Source organism: Peromyscus eremicus, chromosome 8b, assembly GCF_949786415.1.
Source record: "Peromyscus eremicus chromosome 8b, PerEre_H2_v1, whole genome shotgun sequence".
Taxonomy (NCBI): Eukaryota; Metazoa; Chordata; class Mammalia; order Rodentia; family Cricetidae; genus Peromyscus; species Peromyscus eremicus.
The window spans coordinates 14410841-14425375 of NC_081424.1; the positions used below are offsets into that span (position 1 = coordinate 14410841).

General features: G+C 38.3%; 1 pseudogene; it reads left to right on the forward strand.

The window, feature by feature from the left end:
- Nucleotides 1-8290: 8290 nt before the first annotated feature.
- Nucleotides 8291-8896, forward strand: LOC131918773 (grpE protein homolog 1, mitochondrial-like; annotated as a pseudogene).
- The last annotated feature ends 5639 nt before the right edge of the window (nt 8897-14535 follow it).

A 14535-nucleotide genomic window follows, 5' to 3' on the forward strand; every position in this document is an offset into this window, starting at 1 on the left:
ACATAAAGGGAAGAAAAACAGTGAGTAGCAAAAGGGAGTAGAGAAGTAAGAGAAGTAAGAAGCAGCCACTGCTAAGTCCTGTGGGTTATGGAGAGATCACTGAGTCCTTTGTGAGAACAGGGGGGTCTTGTAAAGTGTGAGCAGACCCCTCTATTCATCACATTTACCTTATTGTTGAGAAGACAGCCTGCCTCTCAGCCAGTCCACAAGTGCTTGGTTATTCTTGTGAAAAGAAAAAGAAAACCACAGTTGTCATCGAAAGTGGAAAGCCAAGGGAATGTACTTGAAAATGTATTTGATTTTTTTCACTTAGTTAAAATTTTTGAAACTTACATTGCAGCAGCAACAGTAAGAGGAGTTCTGACTGAGTCAGTAACAGAATCAGGAAGATGTTGGGTTGAAGGACATAACCAGTAGGCTTTGCAGAGTGTGAAGGAACAAGAACTCAACCATGTGATGAAACAAGACTAACAGTTCAATATTCCATCTAGTGACCTACTCTGTAAGGGACCGGAAAATCAATTGTTTAATCAGAAAACTTAATTACATTTAAGTCAATTTCTCATCCAAAAGCTGCAGTGAGTATAGATTCTAAAATGATGGCTATATTCTTATGTCCTACCAGTCTATAAAACGAGATGGTACATTGAGGATTTTATAATAAATTAGACTAGTGCACATGAATTATTACACTTGTACATAGATCAGGAGATGGAACTGTACGTGGACATACAGAGTCCTTTACAGTTTAATAAAACTTCAAAATTCTTATCTATAACCATACTTTACAGACCAACCTCTCTACATACATTTGTGAAATTAAATGGTTTCTGGTGCATTAGCTTCTCTTATAATTTATGTAAATATGTGTGAAGTAACACATTGAGGTCTCTAGGATCAAGTGGCTATAGTGTTTCAGTGTCGTGATAGTAGTTCTTGTGGAGTGTACTTTTGTAAGATTATTTTTAACATGTTGCCTGCATCATACACACATATGCAAACTTCACCTATCTTTCATTTACATGTTTTTATTTCACTCCTCTTAGTTTATATAGCTCAAATGATGCCCTTCTAGCATTTCAACTCTTCAATTTCAAATAACATATCACTTGCTTGGATTTAAAGTTATAATGATGCAGTCATCTTTAAGAATTTTTCTCTTACTACTACTTATCCAGTAATTGTAAGCCTGCATTCTAGATGGGAAAGTTGTGTCTAGTTTCTGAACACGCATGAGAAGTACATTTCATATTTCTAACTCTTTGTTTATGAAAAGACATATAGAGATGGGATGGGTGATGCATTTAATATTTAACCATAAATATTATTTGTAAAACGCTAAAGTACCTTTGACAATTTATCATCACTATGATTCTACGTGTTTTTTATACATTTTAATTGATTGAAAGAGGAAGAAGAATGAAATTGGAAGTGTCCATTATTCTTTCACTGCTTTTGAAATGCAAACTCTGCTGATGCTGATACAAAGCATCATGATGTTTACGTAACTTATTAGAAGCTTTAATCCTGACCAACTAGAGCCAGTAGAAATCAATCAAAGTCCATTTTTAATAAACATCAGCTACCTCTGATTTGTACTTCACTTTTCCGTTCCCCTAGGGGACAAAGTACAGGCTGATTGTAGTCTTATATCTAATTTCTTGTACACTGATGATCACAGTTGTCAACATTCATTAATTTATTCAACAATATATTGAGCTCTAACTATGTACACAGAAGTATTTTTAAGAACCAAGAATGTTTGCACAACATAAACTCTTATCTCATGGAGATTATTATGCAGTGTGGAAGAAAAGCAGAAAATATGCAAATAGATAATGAATGCTAAGGTGATGAGAGGACTCCCTGCTCTGATGGAGCATCATTCTGGGTACAGGAAGAAAGGCTTATGAAGCTGGACTGGACAGAAGCCTGTGGAGGTGGGTGGACTGTCTGTTGTAACTGGCCAGTCCCTGGTTAAGTAATGGGCTGCCACATGGAAAGAAATTTTAAGTTTATTCTTCTCTAGTGGGAAACCACTGGAGGGCTAGAATGATGAGAAAATAAATATTTATGTATTCATTCGGACTCTCACGTCTAAGAGGTGATCTGCTAAAAAAAAAATGAATCCTAATTATAATGTCAAATTATATCATTCCAACATGTGAAAAGAAAGATAGCATCTAAGTTACATTTAAAAAATTCTCTCACATTTTTGTTCATATAGTCATCTACCAGAATATGATATACTTATATACAGTATTTTACATGGTATATCATCTATTTTGGTGACATTCATGCCTGGGTTCCATTTATTATTCTCTCTCATTGCTTCTGGCTGCTGATTCCTTTTCTAACATGTCATCCATCGACTTTCACGTGTGTTTTTTTAAACTCAATTTAATAAGGGTGCTGGCATGAGCATATATGTGAAGTTACTTACTAGATCACAGACAACTTACGTCACTACAACTCTGAAAATAAATGACTATTCTCCCCCAGAAGCCATTAACTGCTAATAGTTCCTTAGCTAGTGTGGAACTTCACAAGCTCGCCCCCTGCCCTTCGGATGGAAGGGCGAGAGTTAAGAAACCCTTGGACCACTTAGTCCAAGTTTGTATTAGCAGTCTGATGGTGATAAAATTGACCCTGGACTGGGGAAAAAAGGAAAGGAAGGTAGGAGGATGGGCTGTGGGAGAAGGAGGAGCAGGAAGAAGAAAGGTTGGGCATAGGAACTAACATCATTCGATAGGAGCAAGCTGTGTTGGTACACTATTAGGTATCAGGTGACTATATATGTGAACAATGTTGGGGACATTTTGAAAGCCTAGAACCATGGATTTAAAATGTTCTCAGCATAAAAAAGTAATCAACATTTGAGTGGGTGGATAGGTTTAATTGACTGACACAATATACATATATCAAAAACTCACATGACACCATTAGTATATACTATTTTATGTTTTATGTATCTGTTAATATAAAATCAAAATAGTTTTTTAAAAGTAAATAGAAGGCTGGCAGATGACTCAGTGGTTAATAGTGAGTGCTACTCTTACAGTTTGAGTCCCAGTACTCATGAGAGATGGCTCAAAAATACTTGTAACTCAAGTTCCCGGGGATCTTGTCTTGACTCTGTGGGCACTTCGGTAATATGAACACACACACACACACACACACACACACACACACACACACACACACACACACACATACAGAGAGAGAGAGAGAGAGAGAGAGAGAGAGAGAGAGAGAGAGAGAGAATTAAAAATTAATTAAAATTTAAAGCAAAATACATCGCAAAACTACTCTTTTAAAAGTGGCTATAGCTTATATTTTAGAGAATTTAGCTACCTTGGTTCACATTATATGTCAAGTATATGCAAAGATGTGGAGGGGGAAACATCGATTAAAGATACCCTTGAGATTTCCATCCTGAGTGCGTAGAAAAGGGAACTATGGTAGGAAGAGCAATTCTAGAGCATCATCTTGGAAGTGTGTGTATAGATCCACCAAGCAGAGCTGCACTGAGGCTCAGAGCCCAGGAAAGTCCAAAGTAAGTGGGCCATTTGCTTTGAATGTGAGCTTAAGGAGTCACCAGAAAACTCGGTAATCAAGATATGATATTTCCTCCAGTATTTTAAAGCTGAAAATTAATACAGAAAGCCAGTAGCAAGCATTTTTAGAACATTAAATGAACATTAGGTCAATAGCAATGTTAAATATACTGGCAGCAAAGCAAAGGGAGAACTGTCTACAACTGATATTTAAAATGATTACACTAAAAATATAAATATTTACTTAATATTGTAACGTGCTAAATATCAAACAGTTATATACACAAATGCACACCTGTGCCCACAGCGAGAATTCACAAGTGAACAATATGCCCCATTTGTTAGTTTCTAACTCGGTATCAGGTCATGTATATCTGACTTGTACATCCAGACTGTAAGAGGACACCTCCATCTTCGCAGATGAGATGGTTGAGGTGAGATGGACCAGCAGCATCTCACACTTTCAGCCGCAGAAATGACACAGGCAGATGATACGTGTGAGAATCTCTGTACCGCCATCACCCAGGGGGCTTTGACATGATTTTCATTCGTCTCTACGAAATGAAAGAGAAATTGAAGCCAAATAGCAATCAAAGTCTTTTATATATATTTGGCATCTATAGATGGGAATTGGGAAGTACTTATTTAATCAATGAATCCTATCATTTAAATATGAAAAGAAAATTATGTGTCATGTAAATGTTTCAAAGATATTTAATATGCCAGAAAAAAAACCTAATCTCCTAATCTCGTAAAAATAAATATGCAAATTATATGTAAACTCTGAGTGCCCAATAATCATCAGCATAAAGCAGGGGAGCACCTACCGCAGTGTGTGATAAATGATATAATTTTAATAAAATAAAAGCAGAAAATTTAATGACTTTCATATTTATGAAAAATATCAAGTAAAATCATTAAAGAATATGTACTGCTTATTATTTTTAACTTATTGAAAAGTTAAATATTACAATATTTTAATCCTGATATGTTATCAGAAACAGTCCTGCTTACTCACCTATTCTTTGTATACTTTAGAATTTCCTTTCTTTCATTATGATAAAATTTTCATATGCCCCACATTTAATGCCATTTTTCTACTTACTTTGTTCAGAATGAAGGCAAAACTTTTCCAGTATTCCCTCAACTTGATGGTTGTAGCAGGATTTTGCCTGCTACCAGGTACTGAACCTACAACCGTATGCATGCTGTGGAAGCACTGAACTACTGAGCTACACTCGTTCTGGTAACTGCAGTCAAATCATGTAAGAGCGTTAGAGACTAAGAGTTAGTAGTAGCCTGTGGGTACAGTGCACCCTGAACTGCAGAATAACTTGGGTAGCAACTACAAAAGATCTCAGAAACTATGCAAAAAATCAATGGGGGTGATATCACTAAAGTGTTGAAAACGGATACATCTTGTGAATCAGGAATTCTGTGATTAGGGAAAGCATAATTAAAATGAAATGTGCCAGTTAAGACAGAAGCCAAGAATAACTCCACAACAAACTTTAAACTATGCTTTTTAGGAAGAAACAATGATACCAGGCAGAAATGGAGCATGAACAAGACAATAGGAGCCTTTGGAAAATGATGAATATGAGGATGGCCACAACATATATTTTTACTGTATGTAGTTTCTCCAAAGTGATATATTTTACATTTATATTCAAATGTATTTGTAGCATATGTAAAAGTAAACTATATTAAAAACACTAGCATAAAAGACAGGAGGTAGCAATGGGTATGTTGCCCTAGGAGGGTAAGTAAAGGTCCTACTCTCCACGTGAAGTGTTGTTGAAGCACTCAGTGCTTGATTCTAGGCTTGATGACATTGACTAACTCAGAATTTTAAGAAAGAGTCAAAGGAACAGAGAAATTTGACATTATAAATGCCAGTAAGTGTACACTCCTTGATGTATTTTTCTTTTACCACTAACGTACAATCACTTATTGTGAACAAACCCACAATAATGCTAATAGCAATTATTGTGTGTTGGAATCAAAGATTATTTTCCAAAAATGATGGTAAATCATTTTTGAAAAAAGTAATTCAAATTTAGGTCTATGGTGGAGGTTTAAATGATTTTTTTTTGTTACTTCTCAGGCCTCTGGGCTCGATTTACAAAGTTTTTGGGGTGAAAACAATATAATGCAGTTTTATCAGGGCTGCAGTCTTTATTTACAAAACATAACGAAATAATCTCCGAACAAAGCATGCTCAATTTAATAAGAGAAATGATGTCACAAGAGAAAGAGAGAGTTCAAGAGAAGAAATGAGCATTTGAGAATAGCATAAAGAACAATGATGATAAATCCTAAATGACATTAAAATTATTTGTCAATTCAACCAGCTTAAAATACAAGTTGACAAGTTTTGGACTAAGTTGACAAAAGTTGCGTGACTCCGTCAGATAGGTCTGCCCATCCATCTATAACAAAAAGACCCCATGCTGTGCGGGCCATCGCCTGAGACAAATGGAATAATGCGACCCATTGACTTGCCTATATTTAAAATGATGATCCTTTTTCATTATGGATTGTAGATTTTCTCAGCTTGTTTTTACTTTTTATTAACATTGCACTATACATTGTTTTGATACAGAGCATTGTCCTAACCTTCATGTATTACGTGTGTTGTACCTCAGTCTTATCCTAGCTCTACTCACAAAGGATCATTCCCACAATGTTTCTCACTGAAAGCTTTGTTCTTTGTGTTGTTAGAATTGCAAAACCCAAAATGAAGTCAGCACGTGAAAAATGAGAATCCAAATTACTCCTATTTTATATTCAGTTAAGAATATGAGCCTTCACATCCTAAAACAAGGATACATTCAAAGTAATTCAGATAGGAGCTTTTGTTTTATTATGAAGAAACAGCATTTCTTCCCATGAATGAAACAGGGAACCAAGAACAGTGAACAGCTAAGGGTTGTACATTTCTCGTGGAGAACAGAGCACAGAGACTGTTGGTTACAAATCAGACAGGGTTTTGCATTCTCCTCTTCCTGTTGATAATGCAATGGAGAAAGGAGATGTGGATTTCCAAGCTGGTAGAGTTTGCTATGGTCTGCGTTGTCCTAAAGTCACTGTGAAGAGCAAAGGAGGAGATGCAGGACTGAGTCAAATGAACATATGGTGAGAAAACTAGCCATGCTTAGGGAGAAAAGACTCTCAGGCTTTTAACTGGGTCTGTGTTGTAAAATGAGTCTTGTCCTATTCTTCAGTGGGTGGCAAGGATGCCTAGCTGTCTTCTTTCATGAAGGATCTCGTTCATCTTTATATCATACACTGACATGTAGAGCTTTTAAATTTCATTTTTGAGATTATAATACAGTTACAATATTTATCTCTCTCTTTTCCTCCCTCCAAGCCCTCACATACTCACTCCCCTCCCTACTTTCTTTCAAATTTACCACCTCCTTTTCTAACTATTATTACATGATATATATGCACATATATACATACACACACACACACACACACACACACACACACACACACACACACACACATATTCCTAAATATAACCTGCTCATTCCATATAATTTTACTTGTATGATCATACCATTTGGCTGGCTGTTTGACACTGGACAACCAATTGGTGTGCTCTATGGAGAAGACTACCTCTCCCATTCCCAGCTTTCCTTAATTGCCTATAATTCTTTATGTTAGGAATGAGGCCTCATGGACGTTTCTTTGTCCACTCTGGTGTGCTCATTGATGTTGTCCTTGTTTGGCTTATATTTGGGAGACTTTACATTTGTAGCTTCTGACGTTGCTAGGAGACAATGTCATGACACACTCCCCAATCCTCTGGCACTTAGACTCTGTGTTCCCTGATGCTTAGGTGTGGGAGTGTTTGGAACACTCCATTGGGACTGGGTTCAACAACTCTGCACTTTGCTTGGTTGTGATTTTCTGTAGTGGTCTCTGTCTGTTGCAAAGAGGGGTTCCTTAATGAGGGATGAAGACTACACTTATCTGTGGGTATAAGGACAAATGTTGATAGATTTCTGCTAGGGATTTTACTGGTTTAGTAAATCAGTGTTTACAGAACCTCTTCCAATAACAATGACTTCATTAGCATTGGGTACTTAGATAGGTTTCCGGTACCAGGCATGGTTTCCCACATGTTGAGTAGGCCTTATGTCTGATTAGAGCGCTGTTGATTAGTGGCACTGTATATGTGCCACTAATTTACTCTTAAGGATACCATGCCAGGCTGGTCATTGATGCGGAAAGCAGATTTTTTTTTATTAATTACTGAGTACAAATTAGTTACTAAAGTAGTTTCTTCTAACCTATTCTAAATTCAGAAATATATTTAATTAAAAATGTCTACAGAATAATGTGATTTCATATATTCTAACTAGTCCCAAGTAAGTGTACCACTAGCCTAGGACATTATGAGGAGATCATTCTTTATTAGCTTGAGTTAGGACCTAATTACATCTAGGATGTTTGACTACATGAAAGAAGTCATTCATTTTATCTCTAGTGTGTGATGTGTTCAAGTATACAAATTTGGGGTTGCTTTGTTGTTTTAATTTTGGAAGAAACAAGGTGGGAGCACTTATTTCAGTAGAGGTTCACTTGCCTAAGTAAATAAAGAGCAAGTCAACGCTGTTGAAAGCAAGGGAAAGCCAACTTCAAATCCTAGGAAAAAGTACTTGACAGTGTGAGGAAGTTCTCAGCTTAGAGACTTCTGTTTGGGAACCACAGGGGCAATCATGGCAGCTCAGTGTGGGGCATGAGGCTGGCATGGTGCAGCCTTAGGGCACAGGCCTTCTCCTCACCTGTGTGCACAGCTACAAAACAGAAGAACAGTAGTCAGAACCTGGATGAGGACTTGGGTCATTGTTAGCCAAAGACAGCTCCATCCTCTGCAGACAAGACCCACGGGGAAGAAAAAGTGAAGCTGGAGGAGCAGCTGAGAGAGACCATGGAACAATACAATCGAGCTTTGGCAGCTCCTGAGAATCTAAGGCAAGCTGGTGGAGGAGACCAAGTTGTATGGCATCCAGAGCTTCTTCCAGGACTCGCTGGAGGTTGCCAACATCCTAGAGAAGGCAACTCAAGAGTGTTCCAAGAGAGATCAGCAACAACAACCCTCATTTGAAGAGCATAGAGGACTTGGGATGACTGAAATCCAGGTTCAGAAAGTGCTCACAAAACATGGCTTGCTCAGGCTCGACCCATGGGGCCACGTTCAACCCTTAGGAACATAGGCCTTGTTCCACATCCCTGTGGTGGGGAAAAACCCTAGCACTGTGGGTTACAAGCTGCACAGGCGTGTCCTGGGGCCAGCTCTGGTAGGGGTGCTGAGGGAAACTTAGTTGCCTCCCTTAGGGTTCTGGATTTTGTAAGGTCACTTCCTAGAACTTGCAAGGCAGGCCTGTGATTTCTCATCTGCGAACACATATGACCCTTGCCTGGCCTCGTTGGAAATCTTAAGGAAGCTAAGCAGAACATGAAGCTGCTTGCATATTGTGTCGGTGCCTCTGGGAACCTGGTCACTGAGTTTAGTGACACCTACTTCAGGAGAGTCTCAGCAGGGACTCAGGGGCAGCGGGACTAACACTGTATCACTTGTACCTGGTGATTGATAAGTACTTTACACCAAAGATCTTTGGCTATATAAAAAAAAGACTTCTATTTGGTGAGAGTGTCTGGAAACTTGGCATCAGGCTTTGAACAGATCTTCAATTAGGTGCATTATGGAGGGGCAGGTGGGGGCAGGGGGACGGACTGTCCTTACGTCATTGATAATTAAGGAATCACTCCCAATGGAGCTTATCATTATTTGGAACAGTCCAACCACAGTGTCAAGTGTAAGCTGTGAAGTAAGTTCATGAAAGATGTGACTTCTGACTCCCATATATTGTTAAGTGCACTTTTAAGCACTGGCACATTTTTAATTTACCTTAGTTGTTTGTTTTCTTAGTGATCCTTTTCATTTAGTTTTTGCTTATTTTGTAACGTATTAAAAACTGTTCCCTTCATCTCCAAATTGTTTGTACTTTAAGGTCCCTGTAACAATTTGTTTTTTTGTAGCTATGTTGTAGTGAAACACATTGGATTCTGAAAATGGTTTATATTTTTGCAATATAAATTCTACTCTGGTTTCTCCCACTGGATCAAAGCTATTCTTTTTCTTAGTGTCTTCACTCTGAGCATATTAACTTCAGGCCCTTACGATTCTTATTTTACTCAAATAAATATTTCCATATTATAAAATGAACTAACTGTTCTTTCAGCAGAATAGAGCAGTTTAATATAAAAATTTAAAGCACATTCCTAATTTGGCTCCTGTTTTTCTAAATGTTTGGATACATTTTATTTGAATTACTATGGTCTAAGTGATTCTTCCCACACTTCAATTCACTATCATGAAAAATAAAGACTTATACACAGTGTTGGACATGTGAACAATTTCTTTCTAGTTTTGGGAACTCTACATTTTTACTGTGTAGAAAGGATGCACTATTACATGAGTAGTATTTTGAGAAAAATTCTTATCTTACACATTTGGCCAATTTATTATATGTTGCCATAATGCTAAATGTGTGTGTGTGTGTGTGTGTGTGTGTGACTATAAAAGATAATCAATGATCAAAATTTCCTTATAGTGTGGAATTATGTGATGCTGTGAAAATAGTTAGAAAATTAAGTCCCTTTTTTGTTCAAAAATTTATAGGGGAAACATACTTTTATCATCGTGACATTTGTTAAAAACTAACCTAGCATTTAGAAAATGAAGAAGAGGCATGCTTTTACTATCGGCATGTAGCAGATGGCTAATAGTTCTGTAGGAAGGAGTAACCCACCTCCAGGTAAAGCTGGGTTTCAGTGCAGCGCTGACTGTGTGTGTGTTCTTCATCTGTTTGTATGCTGCAGTAGCCTCCTCGTGAACCAGCAAATCCAAGGCCATGTTATGCAGAGCTGGTTTGTAAGGTGTCGCATGAACAGAACGCCACAAAGCAGGAACTAACTTGAAGGCAAAGACTTACTCTTTCCCCATGGCTCCTTTCGTCAGCCCTGTGTCCTTTTTGGTTTTCAACAGCTTCCCTGCAAAACAGGAGTCCTGACTTTGAGCTCCCTGAGCAAGTTATTTTTTGGAGTCTTACGACCAAGTGAAGGTGCCTTCAAGGCCCATGACAGGCTGAGAAGGTCCAGGATAGTCAAATCTAGACTCACCTTTGTCAGATTCATTTGTTAGGTCTTGATATTATCTACCTTGGGCACCGCAACTTCATAGAAAAGCTTGCTTGAAACTTTATTTTATTTTAACAACTAAACATACAAAGAACCACTCAATGAATAAACTTTAGCCTTTCAAATGCTGTCCTTCCTAAGCATTAAATACAATACATAAATACAAATAAAATCCCTGAATATACTTATTTTACTCTGACTTTTTAACATTTCCATAGTCATTACTTTTTTTTTAAATTATGTTCTGAGAGGACAGATATAGTCCTCACTTTATGGGTAACATGGGTACTGGAATCCTGAACCCTCTCCTGAGTTAGTTAGCTCTACACAACTGACTCCACTATCTCTTCTCCTCTTGTATCAGACCTAGGCCCTCAGCTACTGTTTTTCACCCAATTTTGGATTTATTCATCCAAAAAGTGACTTCAATAGTTACGTAGCACATCCAAATTCAGAATGTGTCAACCACTCCTCTAGACTTATAGCAATTAAACTAATTGCCGGGCGGTGGTGGCACACGCCTTTAATCCCAGCACTCGGGAGGCAGAGGCAGGCGGAACTCTGTGAGTTCGAGGCCAGCCTGGGCTACCAAGTGAGTCCCAGGAAAGGCGCAAAGCTACACAGAGAAACCCTGTCTCGGAAAAAAAAAAAAAAAAAAAAAAAAAAAAAAAAAAAAAAGGCAATTAAACGAATCAAGGCATTTACTCCTAGCAGACCTTTTCATTGAGTGTAGCCACAATTCAGAGACTGTCACTTCTAATCCCTGCCTTTTGCTTCTGTACAAAACAGCAGAGTGTGGCCTGCGGCTCACTGAAAGCTGGTGGCTGTCCTGCAGGCAGGATGCTGTCTTCCTATTTCCATTTTCCCCTCGCAAGTGGTGCTTAACAAAGGGCCCTTTTGTCTGTTTCCCAAACAGGTTGTGCTGTTCTCTGTTAGAATTATAACCACAAATTGGAGGCTGGAGAGATAGCTAACTGATGAAGAACACTTGACACACAGAGGCAAGAGAGAAGACCAGAGTCATGATTCTCCCACCCATGTAAGAATCCTGTCATCTTCCAAACCCCTATGACTCCAGCACCAAGGAATCTGACACTCTTTTTTGGCCTCAAACATGGACAGCACACATGCTCAAACACACATAAGCATATCTCACACAGACAAATATGCATAAAATGTACATAAAGAAAATAAAATTTAAAAATTATTTTAAAATCATGAATTTTTATGAATTTTCAAATACCACAGTATATGGCTTTGAAAGAGATTCCCTTTAATTTTTTTTTGGTGAAAAGTTGAAGCTTTATGTGTAGACTTCCTGAAAGTAAGTCACATATAGTGTTGCAGGATCAGCTACAAGAAAACCATAATAAAGGAAAACAGATAGGTGGAGAGACTGTTGTTCTTAAAAACAGTCAGTTCATCTAACTAATGTCTGAAAGGACTCCAGCCAGCCCGAGCAGGGCAAACATGGCTCTGGAAGGTCTTGCCCTTCCCCTATTCCCTCTGCCTTGCTAAAAACCATGAGATTGCATCCTTAAAGCTAGCCACCAAGGTCTATTCCCTTATTTGGCCACTTCCTCCTCCAGAGGCTGACTACTAAGGTCCAGCTATCAAAGTATTGAAGTCCAGCAATCATAATCCCCCTTTGGCTGCCGTAACTAACATGCCCAATTTAAATTAAAAACCTCATCCTAACACGGGGCTTCCCCTTGTACCTGGATAAAATGTCATCATCCTATGGGCCTCGTCTGTCTCCTCTCTCTCCAGAGGCAGTCCTTTGTCCTCTAGGACAAGTATTCCTTCCTCCTCTCCCTTGTCCCCTTTCTCCTCTCTCTTGTTCCCTTCCCTTCTCCCTCATCCTCTATCTCCCATCTTGTCTCTTATTCCCTGCCGTTTGTCCCTCTGGGGCAAATGAATCTCCTTTGTGCTGAGAACTTGGTCTTGAGCTGTCTTGTCTTGATACCAGTTCCCTCAATCTCCTTACAGGTCTAAAGAAACTTACTGTATCACTTGTCACTATCCAATAAAGGCATTTGACTTTGGGCCTAGTACAAGACCAGGTCCTCGAAGGATTTATAGGTGGCATTTAGACTATGAAACAGCTGTTTAGATACCAGGAGGCCATAGTTATAACCAAACCATAATTAAAGAACATCTTTTAATTAAACTAATTATAACATTAAAGTTCAAAAGACCACATTTATCATTTTTATGCCCTCAATCCTGTTATCGTGAGCTCATGACTCAGAAAGACAAATTGAAATCTAGATGAACTCAAGGAGCCATAAACTACAAGTAGTGAAACATTCTTGCAGTCAAGAAGACTGGCACCAGGCCAGAGCATTGTTGCTATGGAAACACAATGGAAAGGGATGTAGATATATTCAGGTGTATGTTTTTAATTTGTGATTTTAAAAAAAGCTATGGCATTTGTGTTGGCTTTCTTTAGCTCAAAGGAAGATGCTTATGTATTTGAGAATGAAAGAGTAAAAGGCAGTTACAAGTCTGATGTTTCTCTAAATTTGCAGAAGAATCAAATAATAATCATAGCAGAAATTCATAAAGAAATATGTGCAGAGTATAAGTGAGGCAAGAAGGAGGCATTGTGATTCTTCCTGGTGTGTCAGTTATGACTTCGCAGGAAAGATGTTGTTTGCATCTAAGTGGAGAAATGTACAAGATGGGGAATTGGGGAAATAAGAAAACCATGAACATGGTGGAAGAGCCAAGTGAGGAAGGAAAGACGTCAGAGTCAGGGACGTGGGGAGGACTGGGCAGAGAATGAGAAAGGTAAGGAGGAAGGTGGTGAGGACGGAAAGACGGCCTTGCAGGGAAGTGAGTTTCATTTCCCTACATTCATTTTGGGATGAGTTCCATGTTCGTCTAGGTATGCCTGTACAAAAAGCCAGTGTTCAAGCAAAATCCATATCCACCAGAATGCTGGGGAAAGTATTCTATGTTGAAAGACAAAACTAAGAAAATTATCATTGCCTCACTGCCTACTCAGGACCACCACGAAATGAGATAACCATTTTTATCTTATTTGAGTATCAAAATGCTATGAAATACATTTTTTTTGGTTTGAGGATAACTGAATCTTTAAATGTATGCAGATCCTTCCAAAATTTCTTATATTATTAGCAACTTAACAAGAAATTGGCCACACAGACTAGATTTGGAAGTAAACAACTTGAAAGTAATTAGCCATGTAAATTACCTCTCACTAGACTTCACTGTTCAATAGTTTGGTTCCAGTTAAGAACCAAACTGTTGAATGAAGCAGGCTTGACAGAGTGTGAATAGGCAGGAAAGAGGGGAGCAGATTTCACTTCATTGTGGCCCACTTTAGCTCATGCAGAAATGGGTTGAGAGGTCTCTAGAAAACCCACATATGTGAAACAGATAAACATATATTCTTCCAGAATCCATGTTCCATCCAAAGGTGTGACTGACATCTAATTTACGGAACCCATTGTTTGATTGATTGAGTACAGTAGCTAATTAGACTATTCCAAAGACCCAGATGCATGGGTGGATAATAATTTCAGTTACCACTCTTGCCTCTCTACTTAAAGACAAGGAACAATGTAGACCCGAGCCAGATTCAGGCACAACCACCTAATTCATTACAGTCTGGCTGAAATTGCCATACCCAACTTTCATGCACAGGTTTGCCATAGCTGTGTCTCAGAGACCTTGGTAGTTTGAATGAGATGTCCTCCATAGTCTCAGACATTTGAATACTTGTTCTTCAATT